This window comes from Anastrepha obliqua, chromosome 1 (assembly GCF_027943255.1).
Source record: "Anastrepha obliqua isolate idAnaObli1 chromosome 1, idAnaObli1_1.0, whole genome shotgun sequence".
Classification (NCBI taxonomy): Eukaryota; Metazoa; Arthropoda; class Insecta; order Diptera; family Tephritidae; genus Anastrepha; species Anastrepha obliqua.
In genome coordinates, this window is record NC_072892.1 from 21,028,891 (window position 1) to 21,054,223 (window position 25,333).

Below are 25,333 nucleotides of genomic sequence, written 5' to 3' on the forward strand. Positions count from 1 at the left end.
CCCTGGATGAGAATTGGGTCTATCACAATAGTCCTAAAACAAAACAAGAGGCTAAAGAGTGGTATGTACCTGGTTCTTCAGTTCCGCAACGAGTTCGTGCCGAGAAATCGGCCAAGAAGATGTTAGCATCAATTTTTTGGAATGCGAAAGGAATTTTGTTTGTGGATTACTGGCAAACTGGTAAACCAATAAATTCTGAATATTACTGAAACATTTTATACCAGCTGAAGGAACAAAAGATACCCAGTTTACAAAAGAAAAAAATTATTTTTCTTCAGGACAATGCACCGTGTCACAAGAGCATATTGACAATGGCTAAAATCCATGAATTAAAGTACGAATTGTTAGAGCATCCACCCTATTTACCAGATATTGGTCCCTAGCGCCTTTTATCTGTTTCCAATTCCACAAAAATTCATGCGTGGAAGCCGTTTTTCATTAAATGATGCGGTCATAACAGGTGTGGAAGCGTATTTTGCAGCCCTTCCAGATTCTCACTTCAGGGTTGGAATTCTTGAATTGGAATCTTGTTGGAATAAGTGTATTGCTGCTCAGGGAGACTATACTGAATAATAAAGTGATTTCAAACCATAAAATTATGTTTTTCTTAGCGAACCGCAAAACTTATTGAGCAACCAAGTATTTGACCGCAGTCAAATAAGATGCTTTTGTATGAAAAAAAACAACGTTTTTCAATTTCGTGTTCAGCATGCAAAATTCACTCTAAAACATTGAAGTTGTCAGCTTATTCGCACGAAAAAAGTTAAATTTTGCAGGGTTACGCTATTTATTGTCCTCAGCTCATCGGATAGAGTTGCACAAGTTGTGCTACCGTCTTTCTTTTAATGCAGTATGTGAGCAAAATTTACAATTCTCTTCTGATTTTCCCAATACTGCATTGCATGCAAACACCAGTACGTGGAAAAGACGTCTGCCAGCAATTCGATGTTTGCGAGTATTCGCCTATGCAGCCAAACCAACCAGCCAGCTAGCGAAAAAACCACCCACCATTGGAAGCCCATGGCTTTCGTCTTTTTGGTATTCATGTAATCATAGGCGCATGCAACGCATACCTACTTACATATGTATGTGTGTACACGCAAGTTTATTGTTCGCTGAATTTACGCTTCGAAATTACATTGTAATTTTTCGGTGGCTTTCAAGTCAAGCACACATTGGTTCCACATCTATTTGGCGTATACCCACCAACCTGACTAGGTTGGCGTTTATGCCAAGGCATTTTGGAAGTAGTGAAAAATACACATTCATACGTCCATATATATGCCCTCTTCCAAGCGCTGAAACACTTGCAAATGTATCTTTGTATTTACTTTCATTTCGAAACTGTACTTGCCCAATGTTGTACTACCTCAGTTCGAATTGTAGGTGTAATATCCAGTGTACTCTGATTTTTCCGCGTTTCTGGGTTGGGAAAACACGATTCGATCGGCGCTGTAATTTGTGTAAATAGAACAATTAAAAAAGAGAACATACCCACTGGCTAAGAATGCTAACGAGAATATGTAGACATACGAGTGTATTTACGTAGTATGCGCGTATGTATGTGTGTATGTGTACCATGCGTGTGTTTTTGGCACGGAAGTCAATGGGAATCAGACTTGCCTTTAAATTCAATGGAAATGCATAAGCAGTGTATGGCAGTTTGTGGGAAAAATTTGCGCAGAAATGGCGATAAATAATTGAAAATTAGCATTAATAATATATCATTGGCTCAGGTGTTTACATTTTGTAAGTTAATGAATTATTAAAAAAAATGGATTTTTCGAATAAGTTTTTTCCTCATTTTATGAGAAGAGCTGAAAATATTGGGTTGGTCGCAAGTTCATAAAAAGTTATGTGCTGTTTATGGAAACGAAACCTTAAAAGAACGGCAGTGTCAAAATTGGTTTGCCAAATTTCGTTCTGGTGATTTTTCACTCAAAGATGTAAAACGCTCTGGTCGTCCCGTTGAAGTTGATGAAGCCCTAATCAAAGCAATAATCGATTCGGATCGTCACAGTACAACACTTGAGATTGCAGAGAAGCTTCATATATGACATAGATGCATTGAAAACCACTTAAAACAACTTGGCTATGTTCAAAAACTCGATACATGGGTTCCTGACGAACTGAAAGAAACGCATTACAAGTTGCGATTTGCTAAAAACACGTAATGGAAATGATCCATTTTTAAAATGACTGATAACTGGCGATGAAAAATGGGTTGTTTTCAACAAATTCAAGTGGAAAAGATCGTGGAGCAGGCCAGGTGAACCAACATCAAAAGCTGTTATTCATCAAAAGAAGGTTTTGTTATCAGTTTAGTGGGATTACAAAGGAATTGTCCACTTTGAAGTCTTACCACTCAACCGAACGCTCAATTCTGATGCCTACATTGAACAACTAACGAAATTAAACAATGCAGTTGAAGGAAAGCGGACCGAATTGACAAATCGAAAAAGTATTGTATTCCATCATGACAATGCAAGGCCACATACATCTTTGGCCACTCGGCAAAAATTATTGGAGTTTGGTTGGGATGTTTTTCCACATCTACCATATCGCCTGGCCTTGCACCATCTGATTACTTTTTGTTTCGATCTTTACAAAACTCCGTGAAAGGCAAACAATTTCAATAATGATGATGATGTCAAATCGTACCTGATTCAGTTTTTTGCTAATAAAAACCAGAAGTTTTATCAACGTGGGATTATGATGCTGGCTGAAAGATGACAAAAGGTCATTGGCCAAAATGGGCAATACATTACAGAATAAAGTCGAAAAAAAGGAAAAAATCATTTAAAAAACCAAACCTGTGATAAATATACAAATATAATGATGTAGAATTAAGATTTAAATCATATTCTGTAAATTGTGCGATAACATAAGTATTGTAACGTTTTTCTACTTAATAAACTCTTATCTTCATCTTCAAGTTATTTAGTTCCATGAAAAAAGTGTTTTTGATTTTCTAAAAAAAAATCCGCAATTACTTAGTTGCCAACCAATAAATATACTTATAAGCCTGCACCAGCAAAAAGCGGTTTGCTGTTAGAAATTGTTGTTGTTGTAGCAGCAATCAAGCCCTGCCAGCGCAGTGTAGTCACCGCTAGGCATCTTCTAGCTCGTCTAACGGTAGGCCTAGGAAACGTGCTGTTTTGACAGGTTGGGTCCAGAGGAGTGTTAGGTGGGTAAGTTTCATCGCGCATGTAAAAAGATGGTTAGTGAGGATGTTGGGGACGATTCTGGAAAGGTAGAAGTTTAACCTACTACAATACAATAATATTGCTGCTCAGAGTGCTATTAGACTGAAGGAGTTTGGGCTTTGGAGACAACTTCCTGTAGGACATAACAGCATCTTGAAGCAGATCGCCCCTTCCTTCTCTGATATTCGCACCGACCTCTCCATCCGCAAACTGTTCTTTGAGGGTTGTGCTAGGGCTATCTTTCCGAGCAGGCAAGATTGGAAAGAGGGGAGAGTTGGTGCGGATATAGATGCCTCTGTTTTCACTGACGGATCCAAAATGGAGTCTGGAGTGGGAGCGGGGGTCTACTCTAAATCAGCCAGCATTTCGGTCTCCTATAAACTCTTCTCAGACATCGGTATCCCCTTGGCCGTCGATAAAGGGAAACTACACAACTTCTTTCTAAGAAAAGCGCAAGACAGATGGAGGTCTGTCTCATCGTGTGCTATTTCAAAAGCACTATGGCTTCAATACGATATAAACAGAACGCTTAAGGTGATGGGAATCCCCCGCCATTCAATTTCCAAACTCATTGCGGTGATCACTGGCCACTGGGTGATCGGCACTCATGCGGAGAAGCTTGGAATTCCGTACAACCCCCATTGCAGAAGCTGTGGGGATCCTGCAGAGAAAGAGACTGTGGAACACTTTCTCTGCAAATGTCCGGCTTTGGCGGCTAGGCGCTTGAGATTCCTCAGCGTCCCCTTTGGGGATGACTTGATGAAGTTCTCCAGCCTAGATCCCTTTTCTCTCCTCCGCTACATTAACAGCACTGGATGGCTGTAGACGGTTTTATCTCCTCCCTTAATCCTTTCACAGGTAGTGGTCCACTTTATGGTATCAAAACGGCACGTAAGTGCTACTTGTAGTGTACCTGGGGTACTCTTGCCATCTTACCTACCTACAATACCTAGAAAGTAACTGAGCCAAAGGTCATGTGAGATGAAAAAGATCCGCATAAAAAACTATCTGTAATTTGAGTCGGCTTCAACTTGTAGGTCGGTCCCTTCATTTGTGGAAAACATCAAGATGCACACGACAAATAGAGGGAGGCGCTCGGCCAAACACCCAATAAAGGTAAATCAAAAAGTTTAGCTAAGGTCATCAAACTGAAAACTCTGAGGTTTTTGGAGTTGCTGAGCACCATAACCAAATTGTCAGAAAGAAATACTATTTTTTAGTCCAGTTCAGACTTATACTGTTATTGTAGTCCTGCACTCCTCACATTGGCTGAGTAAGTCCTCACATTGATTATCGTAGAATTACTTTTCTGTCGAAGATCAAGGGTCAAGTACAGAAGAATTTAATATATTACAAATTTTTAAGCATATAAATAAGATAGCGTTTAAATAGTGATCCAGCTTCTTAAAAAAATTTTCGTTTTTTGGATGGACCGAAATTAAAAAATCATCATCATGCCCGTCCTAACGTATGGCGCAGAAGCTTGGACGATGACAACATCCGATGAAGCGACCCTTGGAATATTTGAGAGAAAGATTCTGCACATGACTTTTGGACCTTTGCACATTGGCAACAGCGAGTATCGCAGCCGATGGAACGATGAACTGACATAGCGCAGCGAATAAAGATCCAGCGGCTACGTTGGCTGGGTCATGTCATCCGGATGGATACAAACACTCCGGCTCTGGAAGTATTCGATGCGGTACCAGCTGGTAGTAGCAAAGGAAGAGGAAGGCCTCCTTTACGTTGGACGATCAGGTGGAGAATGACTTGGTTTCAACTGGCGCCGATAAGTATGAGAAAGAAATGACTAGCGCGCTTTGTTAAACTCGGCCGAAACCGCGTAAGCGGTTATCGCGCCAATTAAGAAGTAATTAAAAAATGGTGGTATCATTGTTGGCGAGATCGATAGTACCAGGTGAGGTAGCTAATGACATGGCAATTAATTTAAATTTTTATTATTGTTTACTAACGAATTACAACATTATCCAGTAGCGATAAAAATGAAGTATAAAACAAAAACTATACGCAAATAAATATGAAAAAAAAATTAAAAAACAATAATTGGCCCCTACATTTCTGTTAGGCGTTTGGCCGAGCTCCTCCTCATATCTGTGGCGTGCGGCCGCCAAAAAAAATAAACACTCGTTCAAATCATGGATGGATGCAGGTGTTTTGCAACAAAGCAGCAGGTTAACAACACAAACATATTTATTTACTATTCTTCTTTTTTGATTTAAATTTTTTTTTTTTTTTGATTTCGTGAAAGTTGCGTAAGAGCGCCTAAGGAGAAAATAAAAATAAACACCAAAAATAGCAAAACATGTTTAGATGCAAGAAAAGTGAAAAGTTTGCAAACGAAATTTAAAGTTAGAAGAAAAAATACAATCCACAAACATACAAACATGTACAAGTATGCAAATACATACGAACACCATAGCGAAAAATAACGAAAATTCAAAATGCATAATTCACGAAAAAAAAATTGCGACCTAATGCAAAATAAACGCTGCCAACTCGCCATTTATTGCCGTTATTTAATTACTAGCACGTTTGCAACTATTTCAACGAAAGGTGCGAAGTAAAAGTGGAAAATTTCAAATACAAATTTACACTAATGGAAGAAAATAATTAACACGACACGCACGTAACTGTTAAATAAAATGTTTTTGGTGTTATTGGGAAATAAATAAAAATGCCAGAAATATTATTTGGAAAATATGGTATATGTACAAAGTGGGGTGGCACAAAACGAATCACCCTATCGGAAGATCTGCACTTTTTGCAAACATCGTCGTACGCGAATCATATTTGACTTAAAGACTTCCTCCCTCAAAATCATTTTAAAGAAGTTATTCAAAAACAAAATTGGATGACTAATTTGCACGACCTTGAACGTATGTACAAGATGTCATGTTTGTATGTATATAAAGGGTGATTAGATTGAAGGTACTTTTTGTAATTGAATTTTTTCGACAGATCACGCATGACTACTGCCAAACTTTTTAATTAATTTTTTTTTCAATATTCATTGACATTTCATCATGGAAAGACTTACGCCTCAACAAGGTTCACACATCGTACTATTGTATTACGAAAATCGACGCTCTGTGAGAAGTTTTCATCGCGCGCTAAGGCCAACTTATGGTGTTCAGCGATGAGGCCCATATTTGGCTTAATGGTTACATCAATAAGCAAAATTGCCATATTTGGGCTGAAGAGCAATCCGAAGCCATTCAAGAACAGACATTACATCCTTTGAAAACAATTGTATGGTGCGGCCTATGGGCTGGAGGAATCATTGGCTCATATTTCTTCAAAGACGAGGCTGGCACCAATGCAACAGTGGCGAACGCTATCGCGCCATGATAAATATCGCGCAACTTTTTGATGCCGGAAATTTAAGCCCGTCATATACACAATATTTGGTTCCAACAAGACGTCAGATGGCGCTACTTGCCATACAGCTCGTGAAAGAATGGAATCTCGGTGAACAATTTATCTCTCGTCTCGGGAGTGAATTGGGCACCAAGATCTTGTGATATCACACCTTTGAGGTGATATGTAAAGTCTAAATGTTTTGTGGATAAACCAACTTCGATTGAGGCATTGGAAGCCAACATTACTAAAATGAATAGAATGCCGTATAATTTTGGGGCCCCTCTAATTCAACCAGCCTGCACTGTGAATCCTGAGGGATACTCACAAACCTCAAAATTGAACACAAGTGTAGGTGAAGGAGTTTCCTGCGGGAATTCCCCATTAAGTTTATGCTTAGGGGTGAGGTTTAACGCACTAGACTGAGCTAGTGTACTTTGGCGGAAACCCTTGGTCGGGGAAAACCCCTATTCAATCCGGTATGTAGAACCGGCTATCATGGCTTCATTGTTTATGCATAAACTTCTGGATCACCGACCATAATTTTCAAGCCGAAGTGGTTCCCATCAAAAAAGCACTGGATTAGCTGTTCCCTAGTGCAATACCACTTCAGGTGATAAATATGTCCATAATCTGCTAGCCAAGCTGCATTCAGAGCACGCCGATGATGCGCTTGAAATTAATCGGGGAATGCCTGACTGCACTTTCAGTCGTATCTGAATATCTCAACCTAATTTGGATAAAAGGTTTCAGAGACAGGCCAGCCATAGAACTTGTGGGATGGTTTCGCCGTGCAAGTGTAAAGTGTAGCGGTTTCCTTAGCTATCAGTGGTCCCCTCTTGGGAAAGGTGGGCCTCAACTAACTCATCGAGCACTGAATAAGATATTTTGCCTTGTAAGATCGCAAGGTCCTTCTGGCTACACGCAGTGCCGTGATGATCGGGCAAGTTCCAAAGCTAACAAAGCCGCAATTCCCGATAGTGGCGCGTTAGGTCTAACCGAGTATTGTCCCTTGGATATCCATGCGGTGAGGCTTAACATAATTTTGAGCCCATTTTGAGGTAACTGTATAAAGGATGAAGAGGTAGAAGGTTAAGGCAGTTAGGTAGGTAGGTGAAGTGGTTGACGTGCCGGTCTGGCACTCCTCAAGTAGCACTAAAGCGCCGTTTTGATACGATTATGAGACCTCTAACCGGAAGATATCTACACCCAGCCAGAGCTCTTGATATAATGGAGGCGATTGATTGGATTTAGGTTGGCGCATTGCTCCAGGCTGTCGAAGAAAGGAGCGCCTAGTGACTTTAGTCGTCTAGCTGCCAAGCCCGGACATTTAGAGAGAAAATGCTCTACAGTCTCCTTCTCTGAAAGGTCCCCACAGCTTCTGCAATGGGGGTTAAATGGTTACCTAGCTTTTCCGCGTATGTGCCGATCGTCCAGTGGCCGGTATACACAGCTACGAGCTTGGAAATTGAATGGCGAGGAGTCCAAAGGACTTTCTGAGTCCTTCGTATATCGTATTGGGGCCAAAGGGTTTTTGAAATAGCACATGAAGAAATGGAGCTCCATATTTCCTGCGCTTTGCTGAGAAATAATTTGTACAGTTCCCCTTTAACAACTGTCAGGGGGATGCCGATGGCCGGGTAGGAGGTCTCTGAGGCCAATTCAGTCCCCTTCTTGCCAAGTTCATCAGCATTTTCATTTCCCTCTATGTTCCTATGTCCTGGAATCTAGATCAGATATATGTTACCTGCACACCCAAGTAGCAGACTATACTGGCCTTCTTTACCCGATTTTCAATTTGTAGCTTCCAATGGAGTTTGGAGTCAAGTATCACTCCAAGATACCTAACTTGCGATTAGAGCGGGAGAACGAAAGGGTGGAGATTTATATTTTCTGGTAAATAACACCAGCTCCGTTTTGTCAGAGTTGACTCGGACAAGTGGTAACCCAGCGACTGAGTACAGCCAGTCCCCTTTCCAAATACCATTAAGGCAGTTACTTTCGCGAGTCTACGATTCAAGTTTTTATTTATTTATTTAATTAATTAGGCAAAAAACATTTTGGCATCGATGGCTTCGGTATCATCATTCAGACTCATCGTCATTCAAATATAGATCTTATATTATTTCCTCCACCATTTCTTTCTTCTTTCAAAGGGACAACAACTATTTATTTTAACCTAACTTAATCTAGAAGTCACTCACTTAGGGACTATTTTTGCAATGATTTTATGTTCTTTATATAAAGGGATAGCCCAATTTGTATGACATTTAGATTCAAAATTTATTTGCGGACACAAGATTAAGTGCGAAAAATCCAGTCCAAAAAATCTAAATCGGTGTTTCAGACATTCATTTTAACTTCACTTTTCTTCAAGAGTGCGAGAGATGCAGCTAACAAATTCATGACGAAAAATAATTACTTATTTTTAATTTCGAAATAAACCGAATGAGCAAACACACATAAACATATTAAATAACAAGCAAAATATTACCCAAGAAATACAAAAATAAAAACTAAACAAATAAATAAGCAAAACTAATTAATCAAAACTGAATAACCAGAAAGGCATAAAAGTGACCAAATGGTGGAGATGATTAAGTGGTACGTAGTATTTTGTACAAAATTAAGCATGCGTAGGAAAACACACAAACAGAGATGTGGTTGGTGCGAAATAGACAGACATGAAAACATAATAAAAAAAAATTGAAAATAAAAGTAGTGACGCCAAAAAGTGCAAACACCCAGCCGGGGAGATAAAAAAAATTGCTGCTAGTTTTGTTGTTGGAGGACATCCGCACCTCACGCCAACACATCACTCCGAAGAATGAATAACGTTTACACATGTCTGAATTTTATTGTTTTAATTATTTTCTTACACAATTTTCTATATCAGCGGGCCGGCGAACCAAACGGCTGGAGCAGCAAACAGTGAAAGTTTTGCGCTGAATTTCAATATTGGACTTATCACAAAAAAAAAAAAAAAACTCAAGTAAGTAAACTGTTATAGAAAAATTATGAAAATTAAAATCAAAAATAGTTTGCATGATGACTTGGAATTTTTGCAAATTTTTTACAAGCATTTGCTAATGTTCAGTGGCTAGCAGAGCCTTATCTTGTTGCACATTCGTTCAAAGCGCAGGGGCAATTTTGTCAGAGGATGATTTCATCAGTATAAGTCCAACTTTGGGAATTTTAAATGCTTACTGTGCTTAAATTCTTATGTTGTTGTCGCATGGCCTATTATGAAAATACATTTATATATAGAAAAAAATTCATAAAACCTGCCGCAAATTTAACCATTTTTAGGACAATTTTGGACAATTTGAGTATGTAAACTGGATATTTTTCAGTGTTTCTATTTCTTTGATGCGGTACTGCAACTACAGTAGAACCATATTTCGATTGTAAAACAAAAATTTTTTACAAATAAGTAGCTATGTGTGTTATTCGTAGATGTCTAGAATTTTTGAAAGTTTTTCGCCAAATCAGCTGTCCAAATAAACACTTGTTTTAACGTTTCCGTTCAAGAAATTGTTGGTCTGATAGATAAAATATATGAAAAAAGCAAAATTGCCTTATTGGAAGCGAGATCAGTTCTCATGAGACTTTCGAGAGTCAATTACAGCTGAAGTCACTCTTTAGTGTGGTTGCATATCGCAGGCTTCTTTTCACAAACTTTTTCAACGCTGAAGATGGAGCCAACGTTGTCATCAATGGCGTACGTTACAGGCAAAAAATTCACTACTTTTTGGTTCACCACGTCAATACCAATCGTCAAGTCAAAAACAAGTCGGTTCCAGCAAGTCTGTGCAAAGTGCTATGCAGCGCGTGAAATAATCATTTCCTAGGAACGAACTTTTGGTGATCAAATCATATATAGAGATAGATCTGTTGATTGTTTAGTTTGTTGCTGCTCTTGTTGTTCCAGTATAAACATTCCCCATACATGCACGGAGAGTACTGCTTTAATGACCTTCTGAGAGTGTTGCTTTAATGACACTCGAGAAACGGTCTGTCGTGGGAACGTCTAGGCCATGCGATTTGACTTGCAAGACAATCATAAACCAACTGCGATCGACGATTTATAAGGCAATATTTGAAGCATTATTAGCCAAATAAGGCCGGGTTATGCTGGACAAATTAGAGCGACCGAAGTGGCTTTCATGAAATACAGCTGATATAAACGTATCACTTAAATCATTTATTAACACAAAGAGTCGCTTTTATCTCAGACTGATTAAGCGCTTGTGAGGAAGTTGGCTAAACAACATTTTCTTAGTATTGGATTAAGGCCAGTTTATAATTTAGATTTTTGTAATGTTTTATTATATTTTTTTATATTGGATTTATCGAAAAATGGATTGCCCGTTAGCAATTAGTCGAAAGGAAAATAGGCTGGAAAAAGTAGGTATAACAAAAGGAAATTAGGTATTATTTAAAAAAATTGAACAATTGAAGCACCTTTCACTACTCTATACATTGAGTAGAAGACGGTTCGTCGAATAGATGTGAAAAAAAATGATACATAAATCTTTGCCCGACGGGAGCAGAGCAGCTGAGAATAAGGTGCTGAAATGATTCCACCTCATACTCCAGACAGCTTTTACAGAAAGGTCTTGAAGCAGCCGAAAGTTTTATCGTATGGACACCTAACAGACAATGTCCGGTAAGAATGCCTAGCAAATGCGAGAGCGGCGGCTTTGTTAGCCTTTGAAGTTCCTTCGAGCGCCCCCGATCTACCCGTGGCCGGAAGGATCTCGCGACTTTGCACGTTTGCGCACTAGCCCAGCGCTCGCTGAGTTGTTACGAGGCACATCTTTCCAGGAGTAGACCACAGGTTCTCAAGGTAACCAATGACGGCTCTTTAAATGCCATAAAATTTTCAAGCTAATAGCCAAAATATTGACCATTTCATTGATATTGGTTGTGTTTCCTTTGAAAAAATAATTCGGCACCTCTAAAATATTGAAAGCAAAAACCGAGAAATTCGAGTAGCAAAACAACGAAAGCTAAATTTGGTTAGCAACAATTTCCGAATGCAATGGCGCCATATTAAAGATGACACGCACATCGAAAAAGTGGCCAACCAATCGACAATTGCGGTAATCGACAGCCAAAGTGGCGCAACGCACAGTTCAGTTGGTTATTGCACAGAAATATGCAGAAGAAAAGAGTTAAAAGTAAATAAGAAAATATAATTAAAATGCTTGGCGCATAGCAGCAACAGCAAATTGTTTATTAATCTGTTGGCGGTAGCGTCGCAAATGCCTACGTACATACCATTTGCACATATTGTAAGTAAAAAAGAAACGTAAGAGCCCCTGTCGATCGAAGCCTCTGACCGCTGAGGCACAACGCGAAATTTTTTTTCTACATCTCCTCCGCCTTTCATTGCATTGGAGAATTAAAAAAAAAAGGTTTTTTTTGCACACTGAATGTTAGAAAACCCAATATCGACGTTAAAAGCATGCCAAAGTCCACGAAGATGGCAAGACTTTCACTTGCGGCTGAAAAAAGGAGGGAAACAGAGTGGTGCGTTAAAGTTGATTGTAAATAGAAGTCTAGATGATGAGGATTTGCTTTTCACAACATTTGTTTTCTTTTTGTTGGCCGTGGAATGCAACAAATTTGTCAAGAGTTAGCTGTAATTGCCAACACCAACGTGAGGTGCAACAGTTGTAAGGGGAAAAAGTTGCTGGAGAAAAGTTAGGAGTTGAGTTGGAAAAACAATAGTAAATTATAATAAAAAGCGCTGGGGAAGTGGAGAGAGTTAGATGGCGTGAAGGGGAGAGGACGGCAGCTGGAAAACGGACAACCAGACAACTAGCAAAAACTCGTTTGCTTCGCTGCTGTGCGCGAGTTTTCCATATTGAAGTTGACTTACAGGAAAAAATTTAAGCAAAAAATCAGAACGGGCCATGAGTATGACTAATTCAAGCGTGTAAAATGAAACTCTAAGCTTGAAAGTTGCATAAAAGGCAAAATCAAATTTGTGGCAAATGATTAGTGGAAAGGTTTGGTGGAAAATTGTAGCATTTTAGTTACGGGTGTAATGTCTAGATATTATAATTCTATTTTTTCTCATTATTTTAGGAAGAAGACACTGACGTTTATTTATTAGGGTATAAAACAGGTTTATAACACCTTGCGCCGGAAAATGAAAAATAATGTTACAAGATTACCAAAATTATTTATTTTCCTCAAACTTTAACAAAAAATAATTTATTGCGGAATATTTCGTTCTTGGTGATAAGAGAGATTTTTGGTTCACCGATTAGTCCGTTGAATGAAGCAAAAGGGTTAAATACAGAAGCCAGCCTACCTAACAGTTTGAATTGCAATGTAATCATCCCGCTAGTTTGCCGGAGAATGATTGTTTAAGCCAGGCCAGCTCTTGTTGATGGTAGCGGAATAATACTGTAGACCATCACCTCACAGCTTTAGGTTTTGAAATATTCCGGAGACTAAGATGTATCACTTCCATATTCGGTAAGGAATAACCTGTAGTTTCGATGGAGTCATGGTGACAAAAAAAATCAGAAGGTGTGACCAGTAACGAACCGTTAGCCGGCTCTCAGCGAATTTGAAGGAATCAGCTGATTGGCTGGAGTCATGTCAGAGGTTTGTTTAAGAAAAAAAATTAGATTGGGTTGGTGATATACGAAAAAAATCAACACAACCTCCGCCCGTGTTGCTTTGTTGTCATCTGAATAACGACTGATTGGACGAGTGTGTGAATACGTGTGAAATGAGCGAACGTGTGAAAAGCTGCTGCCGAAACCCCGATGACTTGGCAGCCGAAGTTACTCGCTCAATTTTATTTTTCACCATGGCTGAAAGCCCAACCTGGTAATCTACTATATAACTCTTAGAAGGAGTTGAATCAGAAAGAGAAGGGTATTTAATTATGCTGTTTTAGAAGATGCAACTGTGCATCCTGAGGGATTTCTTTGCATGTAGAATATACACTTTTGCTTACACAATTTAATTTCTTCATCTCTTTGCAATATTTGTAAGATTTTTCTTGCTACATTGTTTAGAAAAATAGTTTATTTTACAAGGTGGCGCGAAATTAATCACCCTATCGAAAGATATTTAATTTTTGCAAATCTCGTCGTATGTCAACCCTATTTGACCCTTGTTAACTAGACAGCTGCAGCATACAAACAGTCAATCAATGGGGAACGTAAAGGCTATTTGTTTTTTATTTACACAAAAGTTGTTCAAAAACAAAATTGGGTGATTAATTTTGCGCCATTTTGAATAACATGAACCTTTAAGACATTGTACAAAATTCACAAAAATTTTCAAAACTTCAAAAAAATTTCATCAAAATTAAAAATTTTTTTATGAGACTCTTTAGAAAACTTCTGGGTACATGCAGTTTATAGCCCAATCAAGTGTAGTACAATGAAATGTAAGTTTGGAGTTGCTAAAAAATCGGGTTGTGGTTATGTTTAGTTAGTAGCATATCTTGGAAGAACACACACCACGTTTGCTACGAGGAAGTCGAGTGATTTTCCTTTTCCATCACGATAACGCACCAGCGCTTCAGCAGTTGTCGGACTACTATTTGCTCCCCAATTCGAAGAAATGCCTGGCGGGAAAAATATTTTATTCTAACGAGGAGGTGATTACAGAAACGAATGGCTATTTTCAGACTTGGATAAATCCTATTATTCGGAATGGATCAACAAAATAGAACAGCGTTGAACGAAGTGTAAGAACCTAAAAGAAGGCTATGTCGAAAAATAAAAACATATTCTTCCACGTACTTTTCAAACAACCCTCGTACAAGTGAATGTATATATTTTGAATACGTGCGCCAGTTTCAAAGGGATCCCAGGTAGCAATTCGAGCACTTCGTTAGCATTATCTGGCGATTATATTAGATTTAGATTTATTGGAAGTTTGCACTTCGACCTCATGGTGTTTAGTGCACTCTACTCAGCGCAGTACCTCATCCAGCCCCTTATTAAACTTAAGATAGAGCTGGATTGGACTGAGCGTATGTGACTTTCCTCCAGCTGCAAATGGCCAATATGTCTCAACCTTCTCCGCCCTTTAGCGCTGCATTAAAGGAAAAGGTGCAATGATGTCTCCTGGGTTCGGTCACAGAGACGACTATCCCAGGATACTATTTGGCGATTTTGAAGTTTCAACTGTGATACAAAGTTTTTTTTTTTTAATTTGGAGTGGTCATAGTAGTGCTTTTCTTCTTATTTGTTAAGGGGCTCAACTTCTAGCTGATATCTATTATTAAAATTTTACTGGCGGTAATATTTAAGCAGAAATTTATTGAACCTGCGAAAGTGTCTCGAAATGATGACAGACCCACACTTAGACCATCGAAAGGCGTTTATGTTAATGCTTTTTTTCACTTTGCGTTGTGGGTTTTGATGTTGTGCCAAAAATGGGCAGTCCTACATTTTCTTCATGGGAGAAATGCGTGTATTCGAAAGTTTAGCATAGCCCAACGAGTAGTGAACGTTGCTTCAAAAATAAAATATTTCTACTTAATTTCAAAGTGTACTTCGAACTCAAGATCTATTACCGGCGGCCGTTGTTATTGTTGCTGTTGATGTAGCAGCATAAACATTTCCCATACAAGTACGGTGAATGTTGTTGGAGTGAGAGTCCTTAGTCGGATATGAATCCGGGTCGTTCCGGTAACGTCGAACCTACTGTCGTGGCAATGCATCGAAATGCAAATAAGAAATAAAGAAAAGAATGTTACGGCAGCCTATGACAAGACAAGCGGCGGATGCCGAAGAAACTGTTATTACTTTATTTATCAACTTATGCAGTGAAGGCGTACTCCATGCTTTGGTACCCCAGGTAACATGAGCAGTGCTAATGGCAGACTATCCAAGCGCAGAATGCACCGAAAAAGCCTAAAATCAACAATATGAGTTATTAAGAGACCAGCTGTTGTCTGTTTTAAAAAGTAAAGCAGCTTCATTAGAACCCTGAGCAATTCAAAAGAACGTATCCTTGGTATTTTTATATCAGGGCGCAAGTTTTAGCATCAACATCATTTGTACCTTAGATTAGTACGAGTATCTGAGCCCTTTCACATTTCGTAGTTTGCATACTTGTTTTTTATTCGCATTCATGGGCACAATTTGTACAAAAATAACAATTTTCGCTTCGTATTTGTTACACATTTGAAAATATTTATTTACACACCATTTCTTTGTGAAAAATATACCTTCTTCAAACTTTATCACAAGCTCGCAAAAACTTTTAAAACACTTCGCACTTAAAAATCGCAATTAAAGAAGTCATTCGGTCATTTAGTATTAGCACATCACTTCACTTCACTTGGAGATAGTCATTTCGTTCAGTTTGCGCATGTAACAAAGACCGCAACGCGCACGAGCTTCCAAATCGACTGAGACTTAAACAACAAACTAAGTAAACAATCAACCAACCAGTCAGTCCGCCAAGCAAGCCACCATTGAGTAAGCGAGCAAAGGCAAGCAGAGCCGGCAGTCAGCATTACAATTGGTCGTGACGCTCTCGAATGCTGCTAAATGACCGACTGAGCGACCGTTCAAAAGCTGAGCGGGCGATCAAGCAACCGGCGGAGCATTTGACCAGCTCACGAGTGTCTCAAATCTTACCTTTTAATTGAGCAGCCATCTCGTCAGTCAAGTAAGGCAGTCGTTGGATTGAGAAAACTGCAAATGGAAGTGGAAATAGAGTAGAGTAAAAATTCTACTTTTTTAGGCAACGAACGACTGCAGTCACATTTCCCACACGCTCTCTCTCTCTCCCGCACGCCACTGCACTTGAGTGGTATGCTCGCATATATTTTTGCCATCAATGGCGTTCACACTGCCTTGAAGTGTGTGAGGCGGCAACCCCCTTCGACGTGTCATTATCAGCAAACCAAGATGCAGAATATGCGAGCACACATGCAAGTGCAAACGCCACCCACTGTGCAGTGCTAAGCATAGAAATTTCAGTAAAAAGTTATTTTGATGACTGCGAAATGATGTACGAATTTTAGGGAATTTTCAAAATCGTGTGATACTTTTACGAATAAAAATATTTCACCCGGTACAGCTCGATGGCTTGCGATGCAGCCAGCTTCAGTAACATTCTTAAAAAATTGGACTGCATTAAAATAGTTTTTATTTGTGAAAAAGAATTATCGTACAAGATAAAAAGTGAAAGAATTGTGTGAAGTTTAGATAGGTCGAAGATTAAAATGTATTTACGTTTTTGAAATATCTTTTAATGCAGTTTAATATACTTATTGATTGGCTTCATTCGGGCAATTCTGTGAGGTACTCAACCATTTGTTTGTCAGAAGTTTTCGAAAAAATAAGCAAAATCAACCGCCGAAGGCGAATCACCCTTCACCAAGACAATGCGAGTTCTCACGTATCAGCTCACACAAGAGAGCTTTTGAGCACTCAAGAGATCACATTAAGGGGGTCTTCTACCGTCACGGTTTGAAAAAATCGATTTTTTTTTTTTTAGATTTTTTAAAAGCTACTAATGTTAAGAGTATGCTATAAAGAGGGTTTTATGAAAAACATGTTCCTTCATGAGCATTTCGGGGAGAATACATGCATGCGCGTGGCATTTTCGAGCGTTTCTTTATCTTTAAACGCCTTTTCCCGAAAGTTGACTTTTTTCAACTTTCTGGTCACACATCTACTATAAATATTTGTCGAATTCATTCCATCTTTTTTCCAGTTATTCAGTGAACATCTCGCTATGTTTTCCCAGACCACTTTTTTCAATTTTTGATTAGTTTAATTTTGCGGGCCTCTAAAGTGTAAAAAAAAGAGGAAATTTTCAAACTTTTTTTTTAAAATCACGCATTTTTTACAAATTTCAAAATATTTAAAATCGCCACTGGGAAAACATAGCCAACGCTACACTTTATGATAAAAAAAAAAAAATTTTTTGATTTCAGATAAGTAAAATGGTCGATCGCGTGCCACAAAGTCGCCTAGGACATTTTTACAAGGGCAACCTCGAGGACGGTTCAAGGACACAGGGCCAAAGAATTCGATTTGAAAAATATATTTTTAAATAGTGCAAACTTGTGCAAATTAAATAAAAAAAATCTGATTTCATTATCTCAAGTGGTTGCTTTGTAATTAATTCCCAAAAATAGGCCCGAGATTAAGGCGCGACGGTAGAAGACCCCCTTAATGGATAATCCTCCTTACAGCCGTGCTTTGGCACCTAATGATTGTTTTTTGTTACTGAACATCAAAAATAAAAGCGAGTGCAACGATTTTCAACGCCTGCAGCAGCTGCTGAAGCCTTTGAAGAGCTCGTTTTGGAGGCACTCACTTATGAAAATTGGAATAAACGCTTTGAAAGTTGGTTAAAGCGAATGCAGAAGAGTATTATTATTTTATTCACACAATAATGAAAGTGCGCAAAATATAAAAAGCAACCCTCGTACTGTTACTAAAAAAAAACTCGTGTAATATTTAATATTCATAAATGCGATTTTCGAATTATTAAATGGGATAAACAGGGCGTGCGTTTTTCCACGTAGAATGGAATTTTTCGGTCTTCAGAGGTGGCAACACTGGTATCAATTTGACAGACGTATCATTCGTTTGATTAACAAGCAAGTGATTCGTCAACTCGCAAGTTGCGTTTGTCGGCTACGTATGGTGAGCATCGACTTAGACGCAGTTTCAGCTGCGTGCAATCTATTCGAGTGTATGCAACTCGAATTATCGGTCATTTTCGTTGTGCGAAAATTCGCATCGTAATGGTGTCATCTAAATACAATAAAAAAATGTAATGTTGCTCATGCACCACATTGAATCAATGAATGTTGACGCTTCAAGTTTAGCGAAAGCAGCCAGTTATTCGGTTGCTCTGTGATCATTGATTTAATTATTGCCGATAGGTGGTTAATCGATTGGTTGTGTGCGCACAATTCAAGCCGCACTCGATTCGTGGAAATGGGTCAGCAATAGACAGATTCAAAGCACGTTGTAAGTTTTCCACGGAAGCATATTTGAGTGACGGAAAAATGCAGTTTGGAAAAGACAACTGGACGTTTAGGTAAAACTGAATGAAGTCCACTGCAATACCAATTTCAGCACGAAAAGTAAAAACAAAATATGTGGGGAGTGGCTTGAATTAGCGAAATTGATTATTTAATCCTTCATAAAGGCTTCCAAAGTAATTCGAGGTTTTTGCGAAACGGAGAAAATATCGAAAAAGTCTTATTAAAATAAGGAAGAAAACTGATTGGCAAACAAATATTTTGCTAACAAATTTAATTTAAGTCATAGCACTTTTTGTGAGTCAGATTTATCCCTACGATTATATTTTCGTATAGAGTACAAAGAGGAAAAGCGTTACCATTATTGGATAATCTATTCTGCAGTGTTAAAAATGTCACTATACTGAATAGCCAAAAGTTAATGAAAAGTATCCACTTCAAAACCAACTGTGGGCATGAAATATCAAATGATAGAAAAGTTTTCTATGCAATAGTGGTCGACTCGCTAGGCAATGGCAAACCTCTGTGTGCAATTACTTCAGCTTTTCGGGGGCGGCATAAAACTAAAGAGTCTTTCAAAAGTATTATTTACATTTTTAATGTAAATAAATAAGATGTATGTGAGATAACATCTATTTTTCTTAGAGAGTATTTTACAACATGAAGTTTGGAATACTCGTATAAGTCGTTAAATTGGCCGGCACGCCTTGGTTTGGTAGCACGTATTCAAGAGGTCAAACTTTCGATAACTTTATGGCGAAAATTTGGCTGCTTTTGCGCAACGGTGTTTCCTCAAGTAGTTTTTTGTCAACTCAATTTAAAATAGTTTCAAAAAATAAGCCTACAGACAAACATTTTCACATATACCATACGTATAACGGGTCTCTCAAGTTCGAGTATCTTTTTTAAAAGAGTGTTTTATTTTAACAGCTGTAAAGGTTCAATAGCGAATATTTTGTTAGATATTAAGTAGAAAATCTACAATTTATTGAAATTAGTTTGATTTCGCCCGTGGACCGTATGGAAATAATTAAAATCCAACAGCTTGATGTGGCGACTAAAATTCGCAAAGGGAAGTGGCAACGCTTCAAATAGGAGTTAAGAGAAAAATATATATGAAAATGGTGGCGGCTGCCGTAGCCGAATGGGTTGGTGCGTGAATACCATTCGGAGAACGTAGGTTCGATTCTCCATGCAACACCAAAAAAAGAAACGTTTTTTTTCTTTTTCGCCCCTCGGCCGCCCTAGCCGAATGGGTTGGTACGTGACTACCATTCGGAATTCACAGAGAAAACGTTAGTTCGAATCTCGGTGAAACACCAAAATTAAGAAAAAACATTTTTCTAATAGCGATCGCCCCTTGGCAAGCAATGGCAAACCTCCGAGTGTTTTTCTGCCATGAAACGCCTCCTCATAAAAAAATATCTGCCGTTCGGAGTCGGCGGCTTAAAACTGTAGCTGTCGGTAAGAATTCATTATCGAAAAAATTGACGGAAATATAATAGTATCCCAATGTTCTGCTAACGTCCTTTGTCTATTTTCTGTGGAACCATCTCAAAGATAGATTTTATGTGGTCAATTCTCATTTCCAGCACTTTTCATATATCGGATATGCGTTTTGCCATCAACTGATTGATGATAATGGTATATCTGTCGCTTTTTATTTAGCTGTTAAACTTGTTTTCTGTAGCTGACCGTTTTTAGACCTGGATACTTAACAAATACTTGCCTTCCTTCGCCCAGCGTCAAAACAAAAATTATTCGTACGTCATGCGGACTGTGCCCCTCGTGTCGGTTAGACGGTTAATAAAAAAAGTAGTAAATGAAACTTTTCAAGAGAAAGTCGAGACAAGAGAAGGCACAAATATGCCTAAACATGTCAACGAAAATCTCCTCACAAGAATCTACACATGTAAGCGGGAACTCGGGCAACATTTACAAAATATCATTTATGGTTCATAAATTGTTGACACTCATCTTCATATGTATGTCAATAAACAGGCGGCCGCCGAAGCCGAATGGGTTGGTGCGTGACTACCATTCGGAATTCACAGAGAGAACGTTGGTTCGAATTTCGGTGATACACCAAAATGAAGAAAAACATTTTTCTAATAGCGGTCGCCCCTCGGCAGGCAATGGCAAACCTCCGAGTGTATTTCTGCCATGAAAAAGCTTCTCACAAAAAATATCTGCCGTTCGGAGTCGGCTTGAAGCTGTAGGTCCCTCCATTTGTGGAACAACATCAAGACGCACACCACAAGTAGGAGTAGGAGCTCGGCCAAACGCCCAAAAATGGGTGTATGCGCCAATTATAAATAAATAAATAAACAGGTAGTGAATTCCCATTCAAAATATGTTTGTGTGTAATTTGAATTTAAAAAATAAACTAAAACTTGAGAGACCCTGTAATAAACACAGATAATATTTCTGTACTTAATTTCTTTGTACCGATGGCTTTTTTAATTGCAAGCTCGCCTCGTAAATTAAATGTTCGCTGCAGATAAAAGTGTAGGCGGCTGTAAACATGGCAGAAAACAATTATTGACTCATAAATGACGCAGAATTCGATTGTAAAATGACGCATATGCCGGTGTATTTATTTACTTTTATTGAATTACTAAATGTATGTATTTATATATGCATGTGTATCTAAAAAATAGCATAAGTAAATAAAGCAATAAAAAAAAAATATTTTTTAAGACTTAATATTTCAGTTGCAAAAGCCAACCAGACGCGAACTCCAATAAATCATACAAAAATATGCAATTTTTTAAAGCCAAAATATGTGAACCCAAATGAAATATTTTTTTTCAGATAGCGAAAAAACCCTATTCAAATTAATTTAAACCCAAAAATCGCACTAAATTCTGTCGCTCAAAACGTGCACAAAAAGTTTACAATTTTTTTTTTTTGAAACTTCTGCCACACAATTTCCCATTGGCCTAGTCAATAAAGTCCAATATTTTATTTACTTTTATTTTTTTCTCTCTATTTTATCTGCGACTGATTTGAAATTTGGTGATATTGCTAAGTGAAGCGTAACTCAGTGCATATCTCTAACAAAAACACATACAAACAAACACAGATTTTCGTACACCCACACATAGAAACATATTCAAATCAAATCGTTTACTGGGTTGTGTGTGCATTGTAGACTTGCGAAAACTTTTGATTAAAGTTGCGCTCTATTCAAAAGTGTGGCGGATGAGTGTAGATGATGTCTGTATGTATGTGTAGTAAATGTGCGGAAAGGAAATGCCAGACAGTGTCAGCAATCAGCATCAATGCCACAGGCATGTCAGCGCACTATATACATATACATATACATGCACAAATACGCTGAATATTAAGCCAAAGAAGTAACTAACGAAAACGTTCGGAAAAGTTTTATTTGGAAAGGATAATAAAGTTGATATGTATGTGTGCATAGGTATGTGTATGTGTGTATAGGTATGTACATAGATGATTGAGCATTTGTAACTGAGTATGTAGGTCCTTAAATTTTGGCGCTGTGTGTTGGTATGCGTCGAGTTGGCTGCATCTGCAATTTATTTGCCATTTGGGCGTTTGCTTGATGAAGTCACAGCGAACCAAATCAATATTCAAAGAGACAAAAATGAATATTTACAAAAAAAAGAAAAACGAAAATATATGAATTTATATATGTAAATAAGTGCACAGTAATGAGCGTCGGAAAAGGAACGGAAGTTTCTAACATATAGGGTGGATGCTTGGGCAGCACTAACTAAGCTTCAGCGTTTAGCATGCGTGCGCATGACGGGGACGAAGGAGATGATGCTCGAGCTGATACCGCTTCATATAGTTATTCAGCAATCAGCCAAGTGCGTACCCTGGTGAATATTACTAGGAACGGTTTCGGCAAAAGAAAAGTGATGTCATCTAAGAACATGGAATTACTGAGTCTGCAGCTCCCAACCAAAAGAGGTTTATAGAAAACTTATAACTCTCTCCAAAGATAAATTGAGAATGCTCAAGAGCAAACTACACATGATCGGGTTATGGTACACTGATTCTTGTCGTTTCTGCGACCAATCCCAGGAGGCTCCACTGCAACTTAAATGCAGCGCTATACCGCGGAGAAGGCACAAAAGAAAGCCACATTCTTATTTTGCCCTAAATGAACTCTCATATAGGATCTACGGGCATAGCTCAATAAACCAAAACAATATAGTCAATGTGGACTATTTATAATACATGCCTCCGGCTTTTAAAGGGGTAAAAAGGTTCAAGATCGCTATCGAAAAAGAAGCATGGCGTAAGAGTTTTAGCCCCAAACGCAATACAAGTATTTTTTATACGGACGGTTCTAAAATGACTAGTAGAGTAAGCGCTGGGATATACTGTCCACAGTTAAACCTAAGGAAATCGTATAAGCTTCCAGATAACTGCAATATATTCCAGGCGGAGGTTTTCGCAGGAAAGGCAGCAGACCTAGCTTGTGATACCAACTCTAAAGTTAACTTTTTTATAGATCAAGCAGCCATTAAAGCAATTACATCGTTTAGTATAACATCCAAGATCGTTCTGCAGAGCTGGAAGGCAGTAGAAAGGTTGGCAGCGAATAGTAAGCAACAGTTCTATTAAATTTCAGGCCATAAGGGCATTGAAGGGAACGGGGTAGTAGACGATGTAACGCGCATTTTGTCAATACGAATACTATCCAACGAACTAGACGAAAACAGGATCAGAAAATTCAAGACCAGATGGGAGAGAGCTTGTCCACTTGCAGGAATGCTAAGATGATGTGTAAACAAGACGATCGTACTCCTCTCGCATCTCCTTTGCGGATGTCCTGTGTTATTCAAAACATGATCAACAAATGTAGGACACCATAGTTTGATGCATTAGAAGATATCTCAGCAGTAAGTTGGAAATGGCTCCTTAAATTCGTAATAGAAACAGACGGGTGGACTATTTCAAAACACAACTAATAAACTCCATTTGGTATCGCTATGAATCGAACCGGTCTATGCGTGATTGCAAGTCAACCAATTTAACCTAACCTAATCTACCATAATCTATGATGGCCGGTGTAGCCGAATGGGTTGGTGCGGAGAAAATGAGGTTCGAATCTCCGTGCAACACTAAATTGAAAAAAGAAAAGTTTTTTCTAATAGCTGTCGCTCCGTGGCAAGCAATGGGGAATCTCCGCGTGTATTTCTGCCATCAAAAAGCTCCTCATAAAGAACCATTTGCCGTTCGGAATCGGCTTAAAACTCTAGGCCCCGGTCCATCCATTTGTGAAACAAGATCAAGACGCACGCAACAAATTGGAGGAGGAGCTCGGCCAAATACCAAAAGAGGGTGTAAGCGCCAATTATATGTATACTAGGTTGATACCTATGAAATGAGACTCTTTTTTTTCAATTTCAAACGTTTATTAACAAAAAATGGTTACAAATTTAATCTTCAAAATAATAGCCATCGCTAGCGAAACATTTTTCCCATCTCTCAGGCAATTTGTGGATGCCGCGCCAAAAAAATTGGCCGTCTTTGGCCGCAAACCAATCATCGAGCCATTTTTTTGCATCTTCGTGAGAATTGAAGCGCTGCTCGGAAAGTGCGTGGCCCATCGATGCAAACAAATGATAATCGGAGGGCGCCAAGTCTGGTGAGTAAGCCGCATGCACCAGCGGTTCCCAATCGTACGTCTCCACCAATTCCCGGGTCACTCTTGTTCGATGTGGCGGTGTATTGTCATCAAGAAAAATTACTTTGTGATGCCGATCGGCATATTCTGGGCGTTTTCGGTGCATAGCGCTGTTCAAATCGACCAATTGTCGTTGGTAGCGTGCACCGTCAACTGTTTCACCTGGTTTTAAAAGCTTGTACCAAATCATACCAGGCTGACCCCAGAAAACATACAGCATTGCCTTGCGGCCGAAGCGATTTGGTTTGGCCGTTGTTTTTGGCTTGTCGCCGGGCGGACCATACGATCCTTTACGCTTGGGATTAGAGAAATACACAAATTTTTCATCAACCGTAACGATTCGATGCAAAAAAGACTTCCTTTTGAACCGGGAGAGCAGCATTTTACCTTTAAAATTCCATTTCAAACTGCGTAATCTTTTATTCTATCGATTATAAGTACAATATATAGTATTTGAATACCGTTATAATAAAATATAACTCGGAATACTCGTATATGATTATAAATTTTAACTTTTGCAAAAACTTTGAATTGTAGGTACATTTTATATTCTAATTTTTCCTACCAATATTGAAGTGAAATATTTTATTTGTATTTTATTTTGTTTTTGTTATTTAGCAGCACTTAATATGCATAGTTAGTTTAGTTGCCAGCAGTCAGTAAATTGATAGTTAAATTACCAGGCACGCGCGATCAGTAATATTTAATTTATTTGATTTTAGCCTCGTGCCTCACACCCTACACCCCAGCACACGTTGCACAGCCAACGCCTTGTATGCAGCAGTTTTGCAACAACGAATAATTAAGCAATATTCAAGCGGCCAGCGGACCAGTCTGCCCGCACGGCAGCGGTTTGTTGTTTATTATTTGCTTACAACTATTAAGAGTGGCTGAAATATAGGAGAGCGCATTGTGTTAGTGCTGCTATTTTGTCTAATAGCGTTTCCCCTGTGTATGTTATTAAAAGGAATGGGGTTTCGGGCAGGCAGATTTCAAAACTATAAATGCATACGTACGCACATATATTGCATGGAGTTAAGTGTATGTATGTGAATATGTGTTTGCTGGTGAAATTAATAT

The 25,333-nt window shown here is 38.6% G+C and overlaps 1 protein-coding gene across 4 annotated transcripts in view; it reads right to left on the bottom strand.

The window, feature by feature from the left end:
* LOC129236254 (tyrosine-protein kinase Yes) overlaps window positions 1-16,021 on the bottom strand; it is a 65,340-nt gene extending 49,319 nt beyond the window's left edge. For all 4 annotated transcript variants that reach the window (XM_054870521.1, XM_054870519.1, XM_054870518.1 and 1 more), the window contains exon 1: window positions 15,799-16,021. The gene's annotated coding sequence lies outside the window, so the exon portion shown is untranslated. The remainder of the gene's footprint in view (window positions 1-15,798) is intronic.
* Window positions 16,022-25,333: the final 9,312 nt, after the last annotated feature.